Here is a 23,993-nt window from a genome sequence, read left to right as displayed (position 1 = left end):
TTTTTTCAAAGAGGGCCAGATTTGATGAAGTGGAGGGCCGTGAGGGCTGACCAAAGGGCCAGCCAAAGTTGTTGACTTTTTTAAAGGATTGAAGTTGTTGAGCTTTTTTTATGATTTTACCCCAAAGTTGTTGAGCTTATTTTAGGATTGAAGTGCTTGAGCTTCTTTTAGGGTTTAAACTGTTTTTTTAGGATTGAAGTTGTCAAGGGTTTGGGGGGATTTTACCCCAGGAAATAAACTGCCACAGGGGCCGGATTAAACTGACCAGCGGGCCGGATTAGGCCCCCAAAACAGACTTTGGACATGCCTGGGCTAGGGAGTCAAATTAAGTGTTCATGGCCAAGCCAAACGGCCATCAGAAACTGATTCAGAGAACACTGCAATGTACTAGACTTGTTTATGTTTAAATATGAGCAACTCCGCATAAATTCAAATATTTCAATACTAACCATGTTGATGAAGCACAGACATGCAATGCAGGTAGGTTGCTTCAGATGGCTGGCACTCTGGATAGTGTGTACTATCTCACACTGATAGTAACCAGGCTGGGATGAGGAGCTGTGATGCAGCTTCTGCCACATACACAAGGCGAACAAAAGGGAAGTTGGACTGTGCTTTCACAGTGCAGGCCACAGCATATTTAAACAGACTTTGACTGCAAGAGAACATCCTGTGGTATTTCATGGTTGATAAGGAGAAATAAAATCTTCAGGGCTCATTTTATAATTGCTGGAAATGTTTTGATCCCATGGGGCCAATTTTACACGCCTAAGGTGGAAGAGCCTTTGTTGAAGTAAGTTCTTTAAATGTTTTGAAGGCTATTTATAAAATGGCATGAGTATAGACTGTTGTTAGATCATGAAGTTATTCCATTCAGCTGCTAGGACAACATAATTAATGAAGAAAAAAAAGAACTTGACCAAAAGTCCACTTGTTGTAAAAAAAAAAAGAAAAAAAGGGGGGAAAGGATATTAGAAATCATAAAAACAACTAGAATGGATACAAAAATGCAGTGTTGCCGTACTAGTGAAAATGATCACCTTAATTTACACTTGAGGACAACTTGGCAAACAGTGGCAATGCATGTGATTAAAGGGGCTTGAGCCCCCAAAACTTTTTATTACAAGAGATTTCCAAATCTTTAAGGTACCACAAAACTCTGATGTTTCTGATAGTAATCATTTTCTAAAGATTTCGGCCTTAAGGAAATGAAAATTCTGGAGACTGCTTAGTCATTCATTTTTGGCTTCATAAGCATCACACCATGCAAAAATAAAAATCTGTTAAGATGTAAAGGTAAAACTTAACTTGTCCACGCTACTTTATATAAAAGGTAAAGGTAAAGGTGTTGGAGGAGACTCTTGAGAGTCCCATGGACTGCAAGAAGATCAAACCTCTCCTGAGTGCTTACTGGAAGGACAGATCCTGAAGCTGAGGCTCCAATACCTTGGCCACCTCCTGAGAAGAGAAGACTCCCTGGAAAAGACCCTGATGTTGGGAAAGATTGAGGGCACAAGGAGAAGGGGATGAGATGGCTGGACAGTGTTCTTGAAGATACCAGCATGAGTTTGACCAAACTGCGGGAGGCAGTCAAAGACAGGAGTGCCTGGCATGCTCTGGTCCATGGGGTCACGAAGAGTTGGACACAACTAAACGACTAAACAACAACAACAAAAGGTAAAGGACCCTGGGTGGTTAAATCCAGTCAAAGGTGACTATGGGGTGCAGCGCTCATCTCGCTTTTCAGGCCAAGGGAGCCAGAGTTTGTCCCCAGACAGCTTTCCAGGTCATGTGGCCAGCATGACTAAACTGATTCTGGAGCAACAGGACTGTGATGAGTGCCAGAGCGCATGGAAACACCATTTACCTTCCCGCCGCAGCAGTACCTATTTATCTACTCATGCTGGTATGCTTTCAAACTGCTAGACTGGCAGGAGCTGGGACAAAGCAATGGGAGCTTACCCCACACCGCAGATTCAAACTGCCAACCTTCTGATTGGCAAGCCCAAGAGGCTCAGGGGTTTAGACCACAGCACCACCCACAGCCCTGCTGCTTTATATGAGGAAAGGGGGGGGTGAAATCTAGAAAAACAGACAGGCACAAACATGATGGTATCAGCAACTTTAAAAAAAAAAGGCACAGAAGTACATTACATCAGGAGATTACTGAGCAGGGGGTGGGGGAGGAAATCAGAAACTTTCTGCTGATATCCTGAAGTGTGTTTGTGAGGAGCAAGTGTTTCCTCATTTGTGAAGTGGGACACTAGTGGGACGCTAATATGTTTTATCGCTGTAACCGGAGCATGCAAGGGAGGCAGAACTGTGACTTAAATGAAGGAAGTAAAAGTAATTTCACTTTCAAATCCCCTTTGTGCAGCCAGTAAAACCAAAATAAGTGAACGCCAATAATGTTATGTGGATATGTTTTCACTGTTGACTGTGGTAATTATTCAGGACTGGTCTATCCACACAGGAGAATCAGATTAATAAAATCCCTTAATCATCAATGGGTTTTGCCTTTAATTTATTGTGGATTCTGAATAACCCGCTGTTTACCTAAGAGATTACAATTTGGAGACTGATGGGGTTTTGCTGCAAGATAACCGCATGGCCCTACAAACCAAATCATCAGCAGCTCAAATCAGGGCAGTTAATAAATGAAAGTTCAAGATGGACTTCTGTCCTGAAGCTTATTATTATTATTTATTACTACTACTATTACACAGGGGAAGCCACATTTCTAGCAAATCATGTCAGCAGCGTAGGAAATCTTCATTGGGCTGCCACTTGTGACTGGGAATTTGGACTAATTACTGGACAGAAGAATCCGAACACTTAGCATGCACACTGACAGGCATGGTCACTTGGAGTCCCCCCCCCCCCCCGATGCCATTACATCTTTTTTATATATAACTTATTTATTTGATTTTACAAATTAAAATTTACATTCATAACCAGAAATAAAGAGAAATACACAAAGATTCCCCCAAATCTTTGGACTTCCCTCCACCTCTCCACAGGTTCCATTACTAATCCTTTTCCTCTGCATATTTGAAGTCACTCCATTTTTAAAAATACTCCACTATATCCATCATTCTTGTTACATTACAAGTGTTTTTAAAATCCTGCCAAAGAGTTCACCTGCTTACAGTGGTCTCCTAGATAAACTATAAATTTCCCCCATTCTTTATTTAAATTTTGGTCCTCTTGGTTTCTGATTTTCCCAGTCAATTTTGCCATCTCTGCATAGTCCATCAGCTTGGTCTGTCATTCTTCTCTGGTAGGGACTTTGTCTTCCTTCCATCTCTGGGCTAAGAGATGTAGGAGATTCTTACATGCCATAGATAGCCAGGTGAATTTACATTTACAGAAAAGGTAAAATTATACTCAGCTGGTGCAATCAGCTCCTTTTACTCTCTACAGGCATAGACAACACAGTGCTATAATACTGACAAAAATTTTCAAAGACCCTGATGCAGAAATTTAAGCAGCTTGCAGCAGATATAGCATACTGTGCTTGAGGAATTAAGTTAACTAACACTTCAAGATAAGGAGAGCAGTTCCTGAGCAGCAGTGGAGTCAGGTTCCTTTGCATCTTTAATGGAGTATGCAATTACATGCCATCTTGTCTTGCAATAGAGTTAAACTGCTGAGAACATCCATACATTTTTAGGGCTGAACAGATCATCCACATCCCCCATGGAATTTGCAAGCAGTATCCACTTAAAGACCGAGAGCTCCTGCAAAAAAGCTCCTGGAGACTGAATTGGCCTTAAGTGCGAGGTATAAAAGCTATGTGAATTACCTCCAATATGACTGTGGTCTCCTGAGCAGCAAGCAACATAAATATGTGATAAAATAAAATGAACAGCTTACTCAAGTTCTGCTGCTTACTAGTTATCATCATTTATATTTTCACCGTCCCTCTTACATTCTTCACAATTTTTGCTCCTCCCTAATCATATCCCCATTTCAGCAATGGAAGAGAAATGAGGGCAAAATTGAATTATTTGCTGGCAAATCAATTCTGAGTTAATGATTCAGCAGGGATCTGTTCCCAGGTCTCACAGGTAGAAGCTCAATGTTGAAAAAACAAAGTGTCCAGAAGATAAAAATATATAATAATGTACTAACATTTTAATGTGGCATTCATTATGATGAAGTGTAGGGGGATTGATTAGCTGTGGTTGGGCGGTCAGAGGGGCTTCTGGTTGCTACTGGATCAGCTGCTGTGATCCTGCTTAGGTGCTCAGATAATAAAGCTTAATAACATAGGCAGTCAGGACACAACAAAGACAGACTAAGCCTAGGAAAGGAAAAGGCAGGAGTTAGAAAAATGTAGGCTATGGAGGTTCCTAGGAAAGGTTGTTGAAACAAGGGAATGGTCCAAACCAATACAAAGAGGACAAGACCAAAGGGAGGGTGGGACAGTCAGAGAGGGGAACAGCAAGGCACCAGGAGTTTTCACATAGAAATAAAATATTAAAGCCAGGTTTTTAGAAACCCTCTATTAAATGTCTTTGAACAGAAGTGGACAACTCCACTTAATGACACTAACACAACTTTGTGAAGCGAAGCTGAGTTTTCACCGGAAAACACAGCAACTTAACATATCAATGTAAGCTGAAAGAACTGCGGAAGAGTTCATTTTAACTAATCATGGGTCCCTCTTTTAATACCCATGCTAGTTCTTCATTGGTCTTCTTGTAAAACTTCAAACCCCTAGATCTCCAAATCTTCACCTCTGCCTAATTCACTTTCTCCACCTTGCCAACCAATTAGCCCCCATACTGTGTCCTATCCTCACACCTGCCTTTGTGCTATGTTCTCCTCCTGCATCTGGCAACACACTGGCTTTTCTACCTTCAAATAACTATTCTTACTATGTCTGCAAAGTCTCCCTCCTACCAGTTCACCACCCCTTGCCTCACTTTATCCTCTCCTGCTCTCTGGACAAAGATCAGATACAGACCACAAAATTAACAGCTACCTCTGGTACACATCAAAAAGCAATAGGTGAACTAAATACTTTCCCCAAAGTACCATGGACTGTCTGATCAGGTGGTCTGTAGAGCTGCTGCACTAATCAGGACATAGGAAAACCACTCCTAGGAAGGCTTACTGTTACAAAGTTGTGTTTTTGTGCTAAGAGCAACTTTTTAATAGTCTCTGTATGCCACCTATTCACAACTCCTAAGAAAATTAAAAATTGGTAAGAAAGAATACACCACAATTAAAACCAATCAGATAATATGTTGAAACCATATGCAGGGTTTTGCAATTGAAGAAGGCCCTCTGCCCAGGTCTCAACAGCTTCATGACGTTAAGAAGAAGGAATCAGGTTTGAAAAGAGCCATTTGTCTGACTGCCTGTGCTGAATAAACATTACCTTTGTATATCAGAATGGATATTGGGGGTGGGGGATTCTACTTCTTTCAGGCCATCTATTTTGACACTTGGAACCCACCCTTCCTTGCAAAGCTTGGACTCCTAGCAGTCTTAAAATGATGAAAGTTAATCTGCCATGGGACTAAGATATGGGAAACCCTTTCAAGGGCAGGAGGCTGAGTTGCATGACTTTCAGATCATCTCTGTCCTGTGGCTCCACGTATCTAATTAGCTTCTTTCAAAACAGTACAGAAGTAATGAATTCGTATTAGCTCTTCACTGTTGGCAAAAGGAAATCTGGACTTTTCTGTTATCAAGACAGTTAACCATATATTTATTAATTTTTGTGAAATATTTCTTCAGAGTGGCCACAAGAAGTTGAACGCAGAAAGAGCAAAAAGTAATTAGAAAACTGAAGTAGTTCATATGGGAAGAAAGCAATGCATTCGCTCAATTCTGTTTGTGGGAAGTAGGCACCAAAAGAAGAGAATGAATTCAGAAGCCACAGGTAGGAAACACAGAATCCTAAGTGGATGGGAAAGAGTTAAGTTTCAAGAAAGGCCTCTCTAGACAAAACAACAGAAAAGCTTAACAGAGATAACAAGCAGACTCAGAAAGCATTACAGAAGTCTAGATGTAAGTGACAACTTGAATTTCTATTTTAAAGGCATCATTTAAAATGGTAATACAGTACAAAGTTAGATGCTTGTACTACATGGGGGATACTAACATGAGTTTGACCAAACTGCGGGAGACAGTGGAAGACAGGAGTGCCTGGTGTGCTCTGGTCCATGGGGTCACAGAGACTTGGACACGACTAAACAACTAAGCAACAACTACATGGGGGATCAATATTAAAGGTAAAGGTAAAGGTACCCCTGCCCGTACGGGCCAGTCTTGCCAGACTCTGGGGTTGTGCGCCCATCTCACTCAAGAGGCCAGGGGCCAGCGCTGTCCGAAGACACTTCCGGGTCACGTGGCCAGTGTGACATCGCTGCTCTGGCGAGCCAGAGCTGCACACGGAAACGCCGTTTAACTTCCCCCCAGTAAGCGGTCCCTATTTATCTACTTGCACCCGAGGGTGCTTTCGAACTGCTAGGTTGGCAGGCGCTGGGACCGAGCAACGGGAGCGCACCCCGCCGCGGGGATTCGAACCGCCGACCTTTCGATCGGCAAGCCCTAGGCGCTGAGGCTTTTACCCACAGCGCCACCCGCGTCCCGGATCAATATTACTGGCATTCAATTTTTAGATACTTCTATGTGCTCAAGCTGAGCACCCAGGTTTTTCTAAGCTCTCTTTACAATATAATCAGTGCATTACTTTTATTATACAGGTAGTGCCTATGTAAGAGCATAGGAATATCCTTTCTGGATCAGACAAGCAGTCTACCAAGTCTACCACTCTCAATAATACTAACCAGCTGCCTCTCCCAAGGATGTGGAAAGAGCCGCTCCCTGTTTGCACTCATCCTCTGACAGAATTATACAACCTCTAATAGCTGCTGGTAAAGCTATCTAATCTTCTTCTTTAATAGCCTTCTAAGCTAGTAGTCATAAAATCATGTGGCAATTAATAGAGGGCACAAGGTGAGGCATTTCAGAGTCCTAGATTCTTAACAACACTGAACAGCCAGCTGCTGGCATTAAACTGGGGTTAAAGTACTGGGGTGAAGACAGATGTATTGGGACCATTGATTTCTAACAACACATTCCAGTATGCAAAATGCTTTATCATTTCTGGCTGATTTATCTTCATGACAGGTGTGGCAGGGTACAAGGAGGAGAGGGGTTGAAAGTCAGATCCACCTACAGTTATCAGAGGAAGGGAAGGGAATCAAATGAAATATAGACGGGCCACACAACTACAAGAGACAGGGAAGGAAGGAGAAACAACTTGAATTTTGGGAGGGGAAAGTACATACTGTCGCCTTAATCTATGCAAAGGAGTGTGGGGGGTTTTAGAGGGAGGTAAGAAATTGTTTTGCATTGGAAAATAGGGAGAATACAGAGGGCAAATGGGATCAGATCTACCTGGAGGGAGGGAGCAGGCAGTCAAAGCATGTCTACTTTGAAGTAATCTCCAATTTATTCAATGGGACTTGTTTGCTAGTAAACTGATAAGGGGTTACATCCTAATAGTAACAGGAGGAGAGAAATGATATGGAGAAGGAGGAAGTGTATAGGGACCTTAGGAAAATGAGAGGGGGGGTCTATGCAGTTATCCTAAATAGATAATATAAGAAGACTAGGAGGAAGGGTTTTGTCCAAAGTTAGGGAATGGGCAGGCTGTTATTATCATTACATTATTATTATTATTATTATTATTATTATTATTATTATTATTATAGATTTGTATACCGCCCAATACCTGCAGGTCACAGGAGGAAATCATGATATAGAAACACTAAATACATAATCAAAAGGAAAATGAAAACAACCCAATAACACCCCCCCAAAAAAACCCCACATTTTAAAAGAGCATTGGATGTCACATTCCAGTTATGCACTTGCCTCCTTTATCTTTCAGATCCTCTGGCACAAACCCAGGTAACCATCATTTTTAAAAAGCCATGGGGGGAGAAGGGTGGGCTTCCAAGACTCTCTTTCTTCTGCAGAGGTTCTACTAATTTATTCCAGTATCCTCCATTAGAAGGGAAACCTATGAACAAGTACGCTTGAGAAATGCCCGCCCAGGGATGTAGTAACGCAGAAAGCGCGTAGGAGAAAATCAGGGATTGGAAGGGGGGGGGGAGGAAAAGAGGAGCGGAGCCACGAGGCGGGGGAAAAAAATCCGAAACAGACCCACGTGGAAAGCAAGAGGGCGGGAGAGGGACGAGGAGGCGGTTTCCATGGAGACAGAGGAAGAGGCGCGCGATCGGCGCAGGGAGGGAAGGTGGGCGGGGCCAGCCCATGTGCCGAGAGGGCGGGACGCAGCGTTCCCTGAGAAGCGAGCCAATCAGGAGCGAGCGCAGCTCACACACTGAGGGGGGTGGCGGTTGGTTGCGCGCGCGGCGGGGGGGGGCGGTTGTGAGGGAAGGGTTCCCCCCCTTCCTCCCCCCTCCCCAGGTTTAACGGATAATACTCACCGCGCTGCCCCCCTCCCCCGAAGCTGAGGGGAGGGACCGATATGGGGCGGCGGCGGTAACAGCAGCGCCCGCAGGGACCAGGCTGAGGAGGCGGCTGAGGAGACGACAACCGCCGCCGGGCGTGCGTCACGCGCGTGCGCGCGGCCCCCCCGCCCACTCCGCGCAGTGACCCGGATGTACCGGGCTAGGCAAGGCGGGCTCGCTGTGAAGGCGGCGGCGGCGGCGGCAACGGGTCGCCGGCGGCGGCCGACGCTACTGCGCATGCTCGCTCGGCGCGGCAACCTAAAACATAAAAAAGAAACGCGCCCGCAGGTGATCTTTATGTTTCTCGGCGCGGGCGGGCGGGCGGGATTAGTCCCTCTAATCCGTTTTCTCTTAAAAGCGGTTAAATCTCGGGATGATTTCGGGAAGGAATCGCGTGGGGCTTTCCACACACACCCCGCAACACCTGATTAAAACGGAGAGGATTTGAACGATATGGTTAAAATTAATAATATTTCATATTATGCACTGCCTAAAGAACAGCTAATTTTTCCCCAAAAAAATATTTTAAAAAATCCATTGAAACATTAATAGAATTAAAACTGTGCGTTTGGGTAAATCTTTGTTTCTATATCTTGCATTTATGGCTTCAAGTTTCCCTTTTTCCAAACGGTTTGGAGAGCGCACACGTGTGTGCCTGTGCAGAGAGCACATGGCAAAAGCTGGTGCAGTCTCCTGGGTTGCCGGCATCTTCCAGCCATGAGCCTCATTCATGGCATGTTCCAAGGGGAAGTGCTAGCGATGATTGGTTTAGTTTTGGAAAAGGTGGAAAAACCAAACAAAAAAACTTCACTCTCTGAGGATATTTGCATGCCAGGCAAACTTCCCCAGCTAGACCCCTTGCCTGCTTCTTCTGGGCAGCTGTCCATCCACTTGAAGATGCAAGACTAACCCAACAAGTCACAAGACTAACCCCAACAAGTAATAATAATAATAATTTATTATTGACAGTACATACTTCGCTGCCTCGTCTATAAATAAGTTCAGTTATCTCCATCCGTTGTGCCACACTGATTTGCTGCTGTTTTCATTACATCTCGTGATTTTATTGTGGCTTTATTTGTATTTTGATACTTTGCCACCCACCCTTGGACCTTTTGGTGAATAATAAATCTCAAGAATACATAATAAATCAGGGCATCATTGGCTGATTTAGGATTGCCACGTCCCTGCTGTTTCTTTGACAGGTGAGCTTGGCGGAAAATCAAACAGGTGATGTCTTCAACGCCAGGCTGAGCTTTGCTTCACCTGTTCCATTTCCACCTGCCCTGCTACTGATAACGGCACAGGAGCTCTGGCACGGAGGAGTCCAACTGTGGCAACCCACCGCTGGCATCTCAAGCAGCTCCTGCAGTTTGTTTAGTCGTGTCCAACTCTTCGTGACCCCATGGACCAGAGCACGCCAGGCACTCCTGTCTTCCACTGCCTCCCGCAGTTTTGTCAAACTCATGCTGGTAGCTTCGAGAACACTGTCCATCTATCTTGTCCTCTGTCGTCCCCTTCTTCTTGTGCCCTCCATCTTTCCCAACATCAGGATCTTTTCCTTCTCATGAGGTGGCCAAAGTATTGGAGTCTCAGCTTCACAATCTGTCCTTCCAGTGAGCACTCAGGGCTGATTTCCTTCAGAATTTATAGGTTTGATCTTCTTGCAGTCCCTGGGACTCTCAAGAGTCGCCTCCAGCACCATAATTCAAAAGCATCAATTCTTCGGCGATCAACCTTCTTTATGGTCCAGCTCTCACTTCCATGCATCACTACTGGGAAAACCATAGCTTTAACTATACGAACCTTTGTTGGCAAGGTGATGTCTCTACTTTTTAAGATGCTTTCTAGGTTTGTATCTCCTGCAGTTAATAACTTGCAAATCCCAAATGGCTGGTGCAATATCGCACCAGTGGCAGGCGATAATAGTTTCACTGACCCAGCAACCTCATTATCTTCAGACGGGGAGATTTCTCTGGGTGCAGCACCAAAAAAGCTTGTAGTTCTACAATTTTCAATCAGAAAGATGTCCCTGGCTCAAACTGCATATCTGATATTTCCGACCTGATTTCACCAACGGTACTTGGAAACGGGGTCAGAGAGAGAGAAGGCCCAGGCACGAATTGCAATGCATCACTGTAACCCACCCTCCAACTGAAAAGGAGTTAAAAGGCACAGGCAGGGGCCTTGTGACCCTCCAAATGTTAGATGCCAATTCCCATCAGCCCCAATCACCATGTCAAACGACCAGGCATGATGAGAACTGTAGTCCAATAATATCTGGAGGGCCATGGGCTTCATACCACTGGCTTAAGGAACAGCAACCAGGAGCACCGCAAAAATAAACACAGCATAAGGAGATATTATGTGTGAGTATATGGGAGGCAGATCCATATTTTCTACAGAGCCGTCGGAACCACGTAACACTGGTCCTGAGAGATCTGCATTGGCTCCCAGTACGTTTCTGAACACAATTCAAAGTGTTGGTGCTGGCCTTTAAAGCCCTAAACGGCCTTGATCCTATACACCTGAAGGAGAGTCTCCACCCCCATCGTCCAGCCCAGACACTGAGATCCAGCACCGAGGGCCTTCTGGCGGTTCCCTCATTGTGAGAAGTGAGGTTACAGGGAACCAGACAGAGGGCCTTCTTGGTAGTGGCGCCCGCCCACCCTACAGATGTGAAGGAAATAAGCAGCTATCTTATCTTTAAAAGACACCTGAAGGCAGCCCTGTTTAGGGAAGTTTTTAATATTTAATGCTGTATTGTTTTTAACACTCGGTTGGGAGCCGCCCAGAGTGGCTGGGGGAAACTCAGCCAGATGGGCGGGGTATAAATAAATTATTATTATTATTATTATTATTATTATTATTATTACAGAGCAACTGCAAATCTGGCGTATTGTTGTGCCTGGACAGTGGTTAACGGGGACCCTCTCATCGTCCCCAATGCATAAGTAAAAGGGAACAGGGGAAACTTGTTGGTTGTTATAAACATTACTGGCTGTTATAAAAGGGGAGACAGAGAGGGAAATTGAGCTTTATGACTGCAAGAACTTAAAAGTGAGGAAACGCAACCTGTTCTAGAAAGGAAGGAAGGAAACCTACTATGCAGAAGCAGCTGACAGGCTCAGCATTATTTCGTTTCATTTTATTTTTTGATACCTCCAAGGTTTGATTAGTCAGTCTCTTTGATCTCTGTAAGTTCGCTCTTGTCTCCGACATATATGACATTAAGAAAGTAGTCCCATTGGGGCTTGGGCTGCCTTCTGGAGCTTTTCTGCACTTAATGAGAGAGCTGGTGCAGCAGAGATGCTAACTGCAGGGGCATGGAATCCCTTTCCACACACACCCTTTCAAATTTCACCCCAGCCATGAACTTGCAAGATGCCCTCAAGGCCAAGCCTTGGTTCCCTCATCCCTTACTCTCCATGTTCAGCCAGTTTGCAGAAGCTACAACTAGGTCACAATGATTAAACCCATCCAACGGCGTCCGGAAACGAGACTGTGCAACTTACCAACGACATGGCACAATCCAAGGAGCTGAGCTTGACATTTCTAAACCAGGTGTGGGTGGCCTGTGGCCCTCCAGGTGTCATTGGGCTCCAACTCTGATCAGCCTCCGCCCCGGTCAGCATGCCCAGTGGTCTGGGACGACGAGAGTTGTAGTTTATATCTCAAAAGTGGGCAACCAAAACGATCAAAGCTGGATCAAGTCCCTTAAAAGGACAGTTTGGGTGACTTTCTTGTTTGTTGGGTTTGTCTTTTAAAAAATGGTAAGATGGACATTTTTCTGTCTCGGATAATAGTACAACCCGAGGTTATCCAATGAAGAAGAATACAGTGCTACCTCTGGATGCGAACGGGATCCGTTCTGGAGCCCCGTTCACATCCTGAAGCAAACGCAACCCGCGTCTGCGCATGTGTGTGACGTTATTTTGAGCATCTGCGCATGCGCGAGTGGCAAAACCCGAAAATATTCATCCTGAAGCATATCTAACCCAAGGTATGACTGTAGTATAAGGACATGGGTGGCGCTGTGGGTTAAACCACAGAACCTTGGACTTGCTGATCAGAAGGTCGGCGGTTCGAATCCCCGCGGCGGGGTGATCTCCCCTTGCTCGGTCCCAGCTCCTGCCCACCTAGCAGTTTGAAAGCAGGTCAAAGTGCAAGTAGATAAATAGGTACCGCTCCAGCAGGAAGGTAAACAGTGTTTCCGTGTGCTGCTCTGGTTCGCCTGAAGCAGCTTAGTTATGCTGACTCCCTCGGCCTGCGAAGCAAGATGATCGCTGCAACCCCAGAGTCGGTCATGACTGGACCTAATGGTCAGGGGTCCCTTTACCTTTTGTGACTGTAGTAGGAGATTCAAGCCAGAGAAAAGGAAGCACTTCCAAATAAAATTGTGGGATTTAATCCCACAAGATGCAGCGGCGCCACCTTGGACGTCTTTAAAAGAAGACTGGGCAGATTCAAGGAGGACCAGGCTATGAATGGCTATGAAACCTGATGGATATGTCCCAATTTTGCTACCAGTTGTTGGCATCCATCTGTCTCGAGAGACAATGGAGTGTGCCTCTTGGGGTGAAGTCAGCAAGCCTCTGGGGCGCAAGCCTGGGCAGTGTGTCTGGAGGTCCTGGGCTGCCCAGACAACAAGACCCCCTCACAGCCTCGCCGATGTGGTCCAAAGGAGAGCAGAGCAAGACGTTTGACACCAGCTCGGCTGCAGGCGTTGCAGGAAGGAGACGTGTAAGGCGCCATCCAACCGTCTCCACTCCAAATTTGTGTAGAGTTAGCCTTTTCTTCTCCCACAAGGCAGTTTGCTTCTGGAAACCACAGGAGGAAAGAGTTACATTGAAGGGCCCTTTGGAGTAAATCTGACTTCAGCACTGGACCCCTTTGCTTTTCTCAGTTCTTTGGCACCGCAGTTATCAAGAAAAACCCGAGAGAGACCCAGCTAGATGTGAGCTCATTTTGACCTTGGGCAGAGTTGTTTTGTCTGCACAACTACTTTCCTGTCGCCGTTTCCTCCTCCTTTGGTGCAAGCTGTGCTTCGGGGAAGGGTTGCAAGCTCAGCAGCAGAGCACATGTGTTGCATGCTAAAGGAAAGGTCCCTAGTTCCATCCCTGGCATCTCTTGGCACCCTTGCCCAAAACCCTGGAGAGTCACTACCGGTCCGGGTGGACATTACTAGGCTCCATGGGCTCATGGAGGCACAGGTTGCAGCCACAGCAAAGGGGGCATTTTCCCATCTCCGCCGTATTAAGCAGTTGGTCCCTTACCTTTCTCGCCCTGATCTGCCCACAGTGATCCATATGACAGTCACCTCCAGGCTTGATTATTGTAACTTGCTCTACGCGGGGCTGCCCTTGAAGCTGACCCAGAAACTCCAGCGGGTGCAGAATGCTGTGGCGAGGCTCCTTACAGGCTCCTCGCCGTGGGATCACATTCACCTGGTGCTATACCAGCTGCGCTGGCTCCCGGTGGAGTACAGGGTCAGGTTCAAGGTGCTGGTTTTGACCTTTAAAGCCCTATGCGGCCTAGGACCCACGTACCTACGGGACCGCCTCTCCTGGTATGCCCCACGGAGGACCTTAAGGTCCACAAATGACAAAATTTTGGAGGTCTCAAGTTGCAAGGTGGTTAGATTGGTCTCAACTAGGGCCAGGGCCTTTTCAGTACTGGCCCCGACTTGGTGGAACGCTCTGTCACAAGAGACTAGGGCCCTGCGGGACTTGATATCTTTCCACAAGGCCTGCAAGACAGAGCTGTTTCGCCTGGCCTTTGGTTTGGACTCAGTCTGACCTTTATGTTTCCCTCCCTTTAGGGTTTTGATCTATGGGCTACTTTTAAAATGAGGCTGCATTTTAAATTGGATTTTAACCTGTATTTTAAATTGTGGTTGTTGTTTTCCCCCTATTATGTTTTTACTGTAATTTTACTAGTGATAGTCGCCCTAAGCCTGGCTCTGGCCGGAGAGGGTGGAGTATAAATTATTATTATTATTATTATTATTATTATTATTAAAGACCTGACTCCGCAGGCGACGGCTTCCTGTGCATTCAGGAAAAAGAAGTCTTCTCTGTAAATAACGGCAGGCAAAAGGTTTGAAGGAAAAAGCAAGTTTGTAGAATTAATCACACAGGTGCCCCATCCCTCCTTCATGAAGCCCCTCCATCAACAACCCTGTGAGGAAGGATAAGCAAAGAGATATTGGCCCAAGGTCCCTCAGTGAAATTCACAACTCAGCAGCGTTTAATTCGAACGCAGCTCCCAGCTGTACTACATTACAAAGCATAATCCTTGCCATGGCAATATCATTTATTTTATTTGCAGGCCTTTTGCCCAGTTAAGGCAACATTACCTTAGTAAATCTATGAGTGGCTTCGCAGCACAATCCTTCAGGACTAGGCTGGGGGAATGTGTCACCCGCAGGGTCTCGCCATCCAGACTGTGACCTCCCCTTTTCACCTCCCACACGAAGCAATCGGGGTTTTATTTTTGCTTTCCCTGCCCCCCAGTGGCTTCTGTTTCTGCCAATGTTAATGTATTGATGCCATTTGGATGCTCTGGGCTTTCATCTCTGCATGAATAACCCTCTTTTAGCTTCACTTGGCTCAAGAGCAACATGCTGATCTATTGCCTTGCTGGCAAGCAAAATGGATTGCCATCTCCGGTTGACTGGAGGAGCCCGGAATACTTCCAGGGCACCCAATGCCTGACAGTTTCAGACCTTAAAAGAATGGCAGGTCTACCAAAAGCCCAAGCCTGGTACAATCTGCAGCCCACAGGTTCCCGCCCTTTACTCCTACCCAGAGAAGCAACGTTTCTCATGCAAATGCTAATGGCTGCATTCCTTTTTAAGAAAATAGCAGCAGTGGCACACACACGGCAAATCCAGATAAGAAGCTCTACGTAGAAGGGTAGGCTTTCACCCAGACTGGTGCCTGGGAGCGGCCGCCGAGACCATATAACACCGGTCTTGAAAGACCTACACTGGCTCCCAGTACGTTTCCGAGCACAATTCAAAGTGTTGGTGCTGACCTTTAAAGCCCTAAACGGCCTCGGTCCTGTATACCTGAAGGAGCATCTCCACCTCCATCGTTCTGCCTGGACGCTGAGGTCCAGCGCCGAGGGCCTTCTGGCGGTTCCCTCATTGCGAGAAGCCAAGTTACAGGGAACCAGGCAGAGGGCCTTCTCGGTGGTGGCACCCACCTTGTGGAACGCCCTCCCACCAGATGTCAAAGAGAAAAATAACTACCAGACTTTTAGAAGACATCTGAAGGCAGCCCTCTTTAGGGAAGCTTTTAATGTTTAAGAGGTTATTGTATTTTAGTGTTTTGTTGGAAGCTGCCCAGAGTGGCTGGGGAAACCCAGCCAAATGGGCAGGGTATAAATAATAAATTATTATTACAATTATTACACTGGTCAACAACAAATTTGTTGTCTGCGTTTTTTCAGTTGATTTAGGACGAATCTGATGCGCTGGTTCCCTCATTGCGAGAAGCAAAGCTACAGGGAACCAGGCAGAGGGCCTTCTCGGTAGTGGCGCCCACCCTGTGGAACGCCCTTCCAGCAGATGTCAAAGCGATAAACAACTACCTGACATTCAGAAGACATCTTAAGGCTTCAGGGAAGTTTTTAACGTGTGATATTTTACTGTATTTTTGGTTTTTATGGAAGCCACCCAGAGTGGCTGGGGAGGCCCAGCCAGATGGGCGGGGTATAAATAATAAATTATTATTATTATTATTATTATAACGACCCTCTGGGGACAGAGACAGAATACTCTTCCCACCGCTGCACATCAAGCTCGGCTTAATGAAGCAGTTCACCAAGGCTCTGGACAAGGATGGTGACTGCTTCACTTACTTGTGCCAGGCTTTTCCAGGATTGACCATGGAGAAGTTGAAAGCTGGCATCTTTGATGGTCCTCAGATCCGTCAGCTCATCAGAGATCCAGAGTTCGGAAACTCAATGAACGAAGTGGAACTGGAAGCGTGGTAGGCATTTGTTCTGGTAGTGAAGAACTTTCTTGGCAACAATAAGGCCAGAAACTACACAGAACTTGTCAACAACATGCTGACTGCTTTCAGAAACCTGGGCTGCAACATGAGCATCAAGATGCACTACCTACCTATTTTCACATATGGACCGGTTTCCTGAGAACCTGGGTTCAATGAGTGACGAGCAGGGGGAGAGATTCCATCAGGACATGAAAGAGATGGAGACCAGGTATCAGGGTCACTGGGACGCAGTCATGATGGCTGACTACTGTTGGACTCTGAAGAGAGACCTCCCTGCCGCTGAGCATTCCAGGAGTTCCAAGAAACGGAAGTTCAAGCCCTGAAGTTTGAAAAATGGTGAAGCAACATGCAATTTACGTGTACTTACCTTTATCAATGCCCACCATTCAGTTTACAGTAAACCTGACTGTAAGCCTGACTTGGCCGCAATGGCACCCTACCAGGATTGCGCTGCCAGGGGCGGGGCGCTCCCGCACTCCTCTTCCTCTGCCAGAGTCTTGATCTAGGTGCCCCCCCTCCTGCAGCTATTTGCATGGGGTGGTAAAATGCAAGGCAAATAGCAGCAGCTGCTGCTGCTATATTTACTTGGTTTACATTCGTGCAAGTACCTAACTGCATGAACATTGCACCTGTTGCGTCAGAAACTCAGAACTTGGGCTCGCCTGTTCCCCAATGGCTCCTGCTCCTTTAGCACAGGGGTTGCCAACACCCGCTATCTGCTGGCACCAGCGCAGCTTCCATTGCCTCCTAGGCAGTGTTTGAAATTAGCCAGGCGCATTTTGCACCTGCCTATGGACGCGGGTGGCACTGTGGGTTAAACCACAGAGCCTAGGGCTTGCCAGTCAGAAGGTCGGCGGTTCAAATCCCCGTGACGGGGTGAGCTCCCGTTGCTCGGTCCCAGCTCTTGCCAACCTAGCAGTTCGAAAGCACATCAAAGTGCAAGTAGATAATTAGGTTCCGCTCCGGCGGGAAGGTAAACAACGTTTCCATGCGCTGCTCTGGTTCGCCATGCTTGCCACATGACCTGGAAGCTGTACACCGGCTCCCTCGGCCAATAAAGCAAGATGAGCACCGCAACCCCAGAGTCGGCCATGACTGGACCTAATGGTCAGGGGTCCCTTTACCCTTACCCTATGGGCATCTTGAAACCAGGTGAAGATGCCATGATGGAGCCTGACATGGGCACCATCTGGAGGTGCATACTTGGGGATCCTTGGATCTGGACTCTTTCCCTTTTTTTTAAGAATATTTATTAAGATTTTACAAAGTCATAAATACAAAAATGCATAAAAAATAAAAATACAAAATACAGAAAACGAAAAAGTAGGAAAAAAGAAGTTAAAAACAAATCCATTTTTTATAGCTTTAAACTCATTAGCTTGTTTCCTTGACCTCCTCACACCTCCCCTTTTTGTATTCCCGATTTATATAATCCATTCAGCAAATCCTTGCCCTCTTTCATTTATCTTAACTCTTTATCTTAACATATTACAACTCTATATTTTCATCCATTATCAATTCATTTTTGCATATTCTTATTAACTTTGTTGCTAATACCATTTATTTTCAATCCAACATCATTTTAACATTCATTAATTTTAATGTGGTTTTGCAGATAGTCTTTAAATTTCTTCCAATCTTCTTCCACCAACTCTTCTCCCAGGTCGGATCTGGACTCTTTCCATACACTAATGCCCCGTGTGGAATTCTATCCATTCTACTTCATTCGCACAATCAGAATGAATTTCAGGAACCAAAATGCTTTTTCTGAGCAGCCTGAGCATGAGTGGTGAACGACGTTAAAGTTAATTGTTGTCACTTGTATTCACTTTCCCCACCCGGCTGCCTTGCTGACCGTTGTGAAAAATATTCTTACGTTATGAATGGTCAGAATGAGTCAATATATATGTGTCCCTAGACTTTTCTCCTTTAAATTCTCAAAGCTCTTAACCTAGCTCACTTGGCCGTGAAACTCACCGGCTGACCTTACAGTCCAGTGTTAGAAACTCAGATATATACCGTAATATAATCCAAATTGATTTTCTCTGGAGTCAAAGATATGACTGGGACAAACCTTGTTATGTTGAGTTCATATTTTGCACAGTTTGTATACAGTGTCTGTTTGATAATGTGTGGTTTGCCATGCCTAATAAAGGATCTTCATTGATATAATATAATCGCCAAATGGCACTTTATACCTAGTTTATTGTCACCACAATGGAATGCCTAGGTGCCATTTTTTCCTCACTGAAGCTTGCTGCTGTTGTCATTATTATTAATTTCATTTCTGTGCCGATTTATATTTTAAAGAACAACCCTCAAAGCAGTTGGCAACACATTAAAACATCAGATAAAAGCATCCAGAATAAAACAAATTCAAGCTTAAAGGAAAATATTGCAGATCCTTCTCCAAGGGACATTTTGCTTTCCCCAGTTGCCAGTCTGGCATCCAGAGATCTCATGTAGCCATTATTATTATTATTATTATTATTATTATTATTATTATTATTATTATTATCATCATCATTATCATCATCATCATCTACACCCCGCCCATCTGGCTGGGTTTCCCCAGCCACTCTGGGCAGCTCCCAACATAATAAGAAAAACACAATAAAACATCAAACATTTAAAAACTTCCCTAGACATGCCTCCAAGTGTCTTCTAAAAGTCAGATAGTTGTTTATTTCCTTGACATCTGATGGACCTGTGCCAGTTGCAAAATATGCCTGGCACATGGGTAATTTTTAACACTGCCCTACACCGCAGGGCTGTTGTAAGGAGAAAGTGGAAAGCCCCGAGAGGAAGGAATAACTGATGTCCAAACTGTCAATATTCCACTTCTGGTTTTATGGCACAACCGTCAGAAAACTACACCCAAGAGAAGGGAAATAAAGCTGAATTCTTGCTATGCTACACACCACAACACAAAGGAAACTTATTGCAATGGTGTTGACCACCTTGAAAATGGTTGGTGCAAAAGCCATGAGAGGTTTCTCAAGAGTTTCAGTCTGATGGGGAGACTATTTTGATGCAGCAACGTGGGAACCTAAAGACAGGTTACCAAAAAGGGCGAGCATCAAAGTTGTGGAAGATGAATACCTGGGGATCCTTAGATCTTTACTGTTTCCACACATGGTTCCCACATCACGATTTGCCGCTTCTGCGTGTGACATCATTCTGAGCGTCTGCGCAAGCGGCGAAACCCAGAAGTAACCTGTTCCGTTACTTCCGAGTGGCCGCGGAGCGCAACCTGAAGCGACTTTAACCCGAGGTATGACTGTATTCCCGTTGTGGCGACTGCAACGCAGGTTGTATTGCGGGGGTTAGACTAGATGGCCCTTGGGTCCCTTCCAACTCTAGGATTCCATGAGGGTTAGCGTGTTCCTTTGGCAATTAGCTTATATATCTGAGTTTCTAACCCTGCTCTAAAGCCCAAGTCCATGTCCCCTTGCAGGCCAGCCTGACCCATGTTTAACAGAGAACCGAGGCTGTTGGATCTCGGCAACAGATGTAGGAATCTGGAAATGCAAACAGGGAAGACTGGAAAGTCTTGGGACCCAGCATCTGCTGTGACATAAGGCGATAATCTGCTTTTGTCCAAATGAAATCTAACCAGCTCAACCTACGATAAGTAGCCTAGCATGTGGTGGATGCTAACACATGGATAATTACAACCAGAAACACATTAAAAAGAGAGAGGGGGATCAGTGTTTGGGCTGCAACCGTACAGCCACTGTGAAACAACTCCACACAGCTTAACGAAGTTTAGTAGCTGATATAACCTGGGGTGTTGTGTATCATGAATAGTGTAGCACATAACCAGCTATTATGGAAGACCCAGCAGATTTAGATTAAAATCCCCAGGCCAGCCACATAATTATTTTCGGGCTTCCACCTATAAAAAGAGGAACAACTGTTAGCTAGCGCTCCTGGTTTCTATGGGGCTTTTAAATTTGAAAAGCGCTTTCTAAAGTTTGCATAAAAACCCAACATTGCAAGACTAGGATTTCCCCTCACTTCCTGCAGTTTCCCAAATCTGCTCAGGAGTGGAGGCATGCAAGGGGATGGGAAAAGGGGAAAGTCCTGTTGTGCAAATGGATGGACACATTTGGATGTGCCCCCCCCCCACGTTATTTGATGTTCCCTTCAAACTGGACCACACTGTTATTCTCATATCAGACTGGACGTGAAGGAAGGATGAGGACTAGTGACTTGGCTATAAACTGTCACATCAAAATTAAAATGCAGCACAGATCTCAGTTCATCCCATTAGGCTCATCCTGCTTCAACTCAGACCCAAGGCCTCATCTCACCCCGGGAAATCTAACTCTTCATTTGGCCCTATTGACTATCAACGAAAAGGCAAAAGTGGTTGCCTGCAAATTTCATCCACTTCTGCAAAGAAATGAGAAAAGTTTTAGGTTTTCCCAGTTGTGATGTATCAAAGTGAGAGCTGGACCATAAAGAAGGCTGATGACTGAAGAATTGATGCTTTTGAATTATGGTGCTGGAGGAGACTCTTGAGAGTCCCATGGACTGCAAGAAGATCAAACCTCTCCATTCTGAAGGAAATCAGGCCTGAGTGCTCATTGGAAAGAGAGATCCTGAAGCTGAGGCACCAATACTTTGGCCACCTCATGAGAACACAAGACTCCCTGGAAAAGACCCTGATGTTGGGAAAGATGGAGGGCACAAGGAGAAGGGGATGACAGAGGACGAGATGGTTGGACAGTGTTCTTGAAGCTACAAGCATGAGTTTGACCAAACTGTGGGAGGCGGTGGAAGACAGGAGTGCCTGGCGTGCTCTGGTCCATGTGGTCACAAAGAGTCAGACACAACTAAACAACTAAACAACAACAAGGAAGAAGAAGCAGCAAGTTTTACAGGCACCAAGCACAGAAGCCCCTGAACCTACTTGTCTGACATTTGGCAGGCTTCCCAGAAGGGGTGGCTAATTTCACCCCATTTTTGCCCATTTCTGACAACCGGGGGGCGGGATCCCCAATGCTAAAGAAGCCTCCGTTTTCCAAGAGTTAGGCATCAGATCCCAGTTGTAGTGGATCACACCCAAAGTGTTTTGAGGCAAAGCAGCTCACTTTCCATGGTCCCAAGGCAAGATCTCAACCAGATCTCCTTTCCAGTGCCCATCCCAAGGCTCCTTCACTTCCCTGAGTCATGCTGGAGCCGTGCTACTGTGGGCACATTCTGTACCATAATAGTTTTCTGCAGTCTGAATCATATTTATTTAGGGGGATGGGTGGTGGCTGGCCCGTTCTGTCTCTGCCAGTGGTTTAACTCCCATGTGCTCAGCACTTTTTAGTCCTGAATGCATCTGCTAGGTTTTGGGCGTGTTTGTACAGTGGTACCTCGGGTTACATACGCATCGGGTTACATACGCTTCAGGTTACATACGCTTCAGGTTACAGACTCCGCCAAACCAGAAATAGTACCTTGGGTTAAGAACTTTGCTTCAGGATGAGAACAGAAATCATGCTCTGGCAGCACGGCTGCAGCAGGAGGCCCCATTAGCTAAAGTGGTGCTTCAGGTTAAGAACAGTTTCAGGTTAAGTACGGACCTCCAGAACGAATTAAGTACTTAACCCGAGGTACCACTGTATTCTAAATCGGAACTCAAGTTAAATGCCATCCCCAGTGGATCTCACAACAGGTTCTGTCTGCCTTGCAGGTGGAAAAGCCATTTGCATTCCCCAGTTGTTGTTTTCCAGTGACACCCATCATGTCTTTACTGCAGGAATGAAGTGCAAAGAGCCTGTGAAATTTCTGGCCAAGGCTGTTCAACTATTGCAAACATGTTAGCCTCACAAACACAAAAGCATCCATGACTGATGGCCATCCAACGTCTGGTTAAAAACCTCCAAGGAAGGAGAGCACCACCTCTCGTGGGAGTCTTGCTGTTCCTTTGCCAGTATACTTCTCTATTTAGAAAGGTAAAGGGACCCCTGACCATTAGGTCCAGTCATGGCCGACTCTGGGGTTGCGGCTCTCATCTCGCTTTACTGGTGAACCGGCGTACAGCGAACCAGAGCAGCGCACAGAAACACCATTTACCTTCCCGCTGGAGTGGTACCTATTGATCTACTTGCACTTTGACGTGCTTTCGAACTGCTAGGTTGGCAGCAGCAGGGACCAAGGAACGGGAGCTCACCCCGTCGTGGAGATTCGAACTGCCGACCTTCTGATCGGCAAGTCCTAAGCTCTGTGGTTTAACCCACAGCGCCACCTGCGTCCCACTTCTCTACAGTGGTACCTTGGGTTAAGTACTTAATTCGTTCCGGAGGTCCGTACTTAACCTTAAACTGTTCTTAACCTGAAGCACCACTTTAGCTAATGGGGCCTCCTGCTGCTGCCGCAGCACGATTTCTGTTCTCATCCTGAAGCAAATTTCTTAACCTGAAGCACTATTTCTGGGTTAGTGGAGTCTGTAACCTGAAGCGTATGTAACCTGAGGTACCACTGCATTTACATTAATCTTAATTATACTGGAAAGTCTTCAGTTGTTACTAAACAGTTTCTACTGGTAGCCTTTAATCTTTCTTGTAAACCGCTTAGAGCAGTGGTTCCCAATTATTATTATTATTATTTTTTGGCCATGCCACACCTAAGCATCTCTAAAATCCTAATTGCCCCCCCCCCCCCGGACATACAATTCTTATTATTCAAAAAGTGAACTCCTATTCACGTGGAGGAAGCCTAAAAGGCCATTAACTGTTAATAACTCATTCTCTAATTGCCCCCCTGTGGGGTGTGTGCCACACGTTGGGAACCATGGGCTCAGAGGTTGTCCTGCAATCAAATGGCACATATATTTTCTTAATGTTTGGGGGAAATGCTTCAGAATAACTAATATGTGAATACTGTCACCCTTATTTTACCACTGAAAAAAGCAAAAGGACTATTCGAGAGGTGACTTTCATACAGGTCTTGATTTCGCCACATCAAGGGATGTTTGGTGACAGCAGGTGAATATGTGGATTAATATAATAATTCTTTTATTTATACCCCACCCTTCCCGGTTCAGAAAACCGGGCTCAGGACTAAGCAGCGGGAGCTCACCCCGTCGCGGAGATTCGAACCGCTGACCTTCTGATCGGCAAGCCCTAGGCTCAGTGATTTAGACCAAGTTTCTAGTAAATAACTTTGCAATTGTTATCATACAGCCTATTACCTTTACATGCTTTTTCAAGTTAGAGAGCAAGGCATTCCACCCCAAAGAAAGCGACAGAAGAGACTCACATCCACCGAGATGCCTTGTAGACTTTTCTTGAAGCTACTTTGCCATCTCTCCTCCTCTTTCCAGTCCTCCCCCTCCCAGCTGGGAATCCTCACCAGTTTCCCAAGGCTGAACAACCAAGGCCCTATAAATCAGGAGGGGGCATCTATCAAACTGCCAACACCCTTTCCCTCTATTCCCATTATCCTCCCCTCCCCATCTCCTATGAATGCAAAACGG

General features: G+C 45.7%; 1 protein-coding gene and 1 long non-coding RNA gene across 4 annotated transcripts in view; one reads left to right on the top strand and one right to left on the bottom strand.

The window, feature by feature from the left end:
* The window catches only part of CYRIB (CYFIP related Rac1 interactor B), a 66,784-nt gene that overhangs the window by 38,847 nt on the left and 3,944 nt on the right, over positions 1–23,993 (bottom strand). The window contains exon 1 of one of the 3 annotated variants that reach the window (XM_083749381.1): positions 8,475–8,751. The exons of 1 other annotated variant lie outside the window; for it this stretch is intronic. The gene's annotated coding sequence lies outside the window, so the exon portion shown is untranslated. Of the gene's footprint in view, positions 1–7,899; positions 8,099–8,474; positions 8,752–23,993 lie in introns of those variants that run through there. One more of the 3 variants, XM_083749383.1, reaches the window with a different exon arrangement.
* Positions 8,770–12,316, top strand: LOC310849349. Its single transcript, XR_014566885.1, has 3 exons — positions 8,770–8,786; positions 11,939–12,062; positions 12,305–12,316. It is a non-coding gene; the product is annotated as an uncharacterized lncRNA (long non-coding RNA).

The sequence above is a fragment of the Podarcis gaigeae genome, assembly GCF_964106915.1.
Source record: "Podarcis gaigeae genome assembly, chromosome: 7".
Taxonomy (NCBI): Eukaryota; Metazoa; Chordata; class Lepidosauria; order Squamata; family Lacertidae; genus Podarcis; species Podarcis gaigeae.
This window is presented reverse-complemented; position numbering and strand designations above follow the sequence as displayed.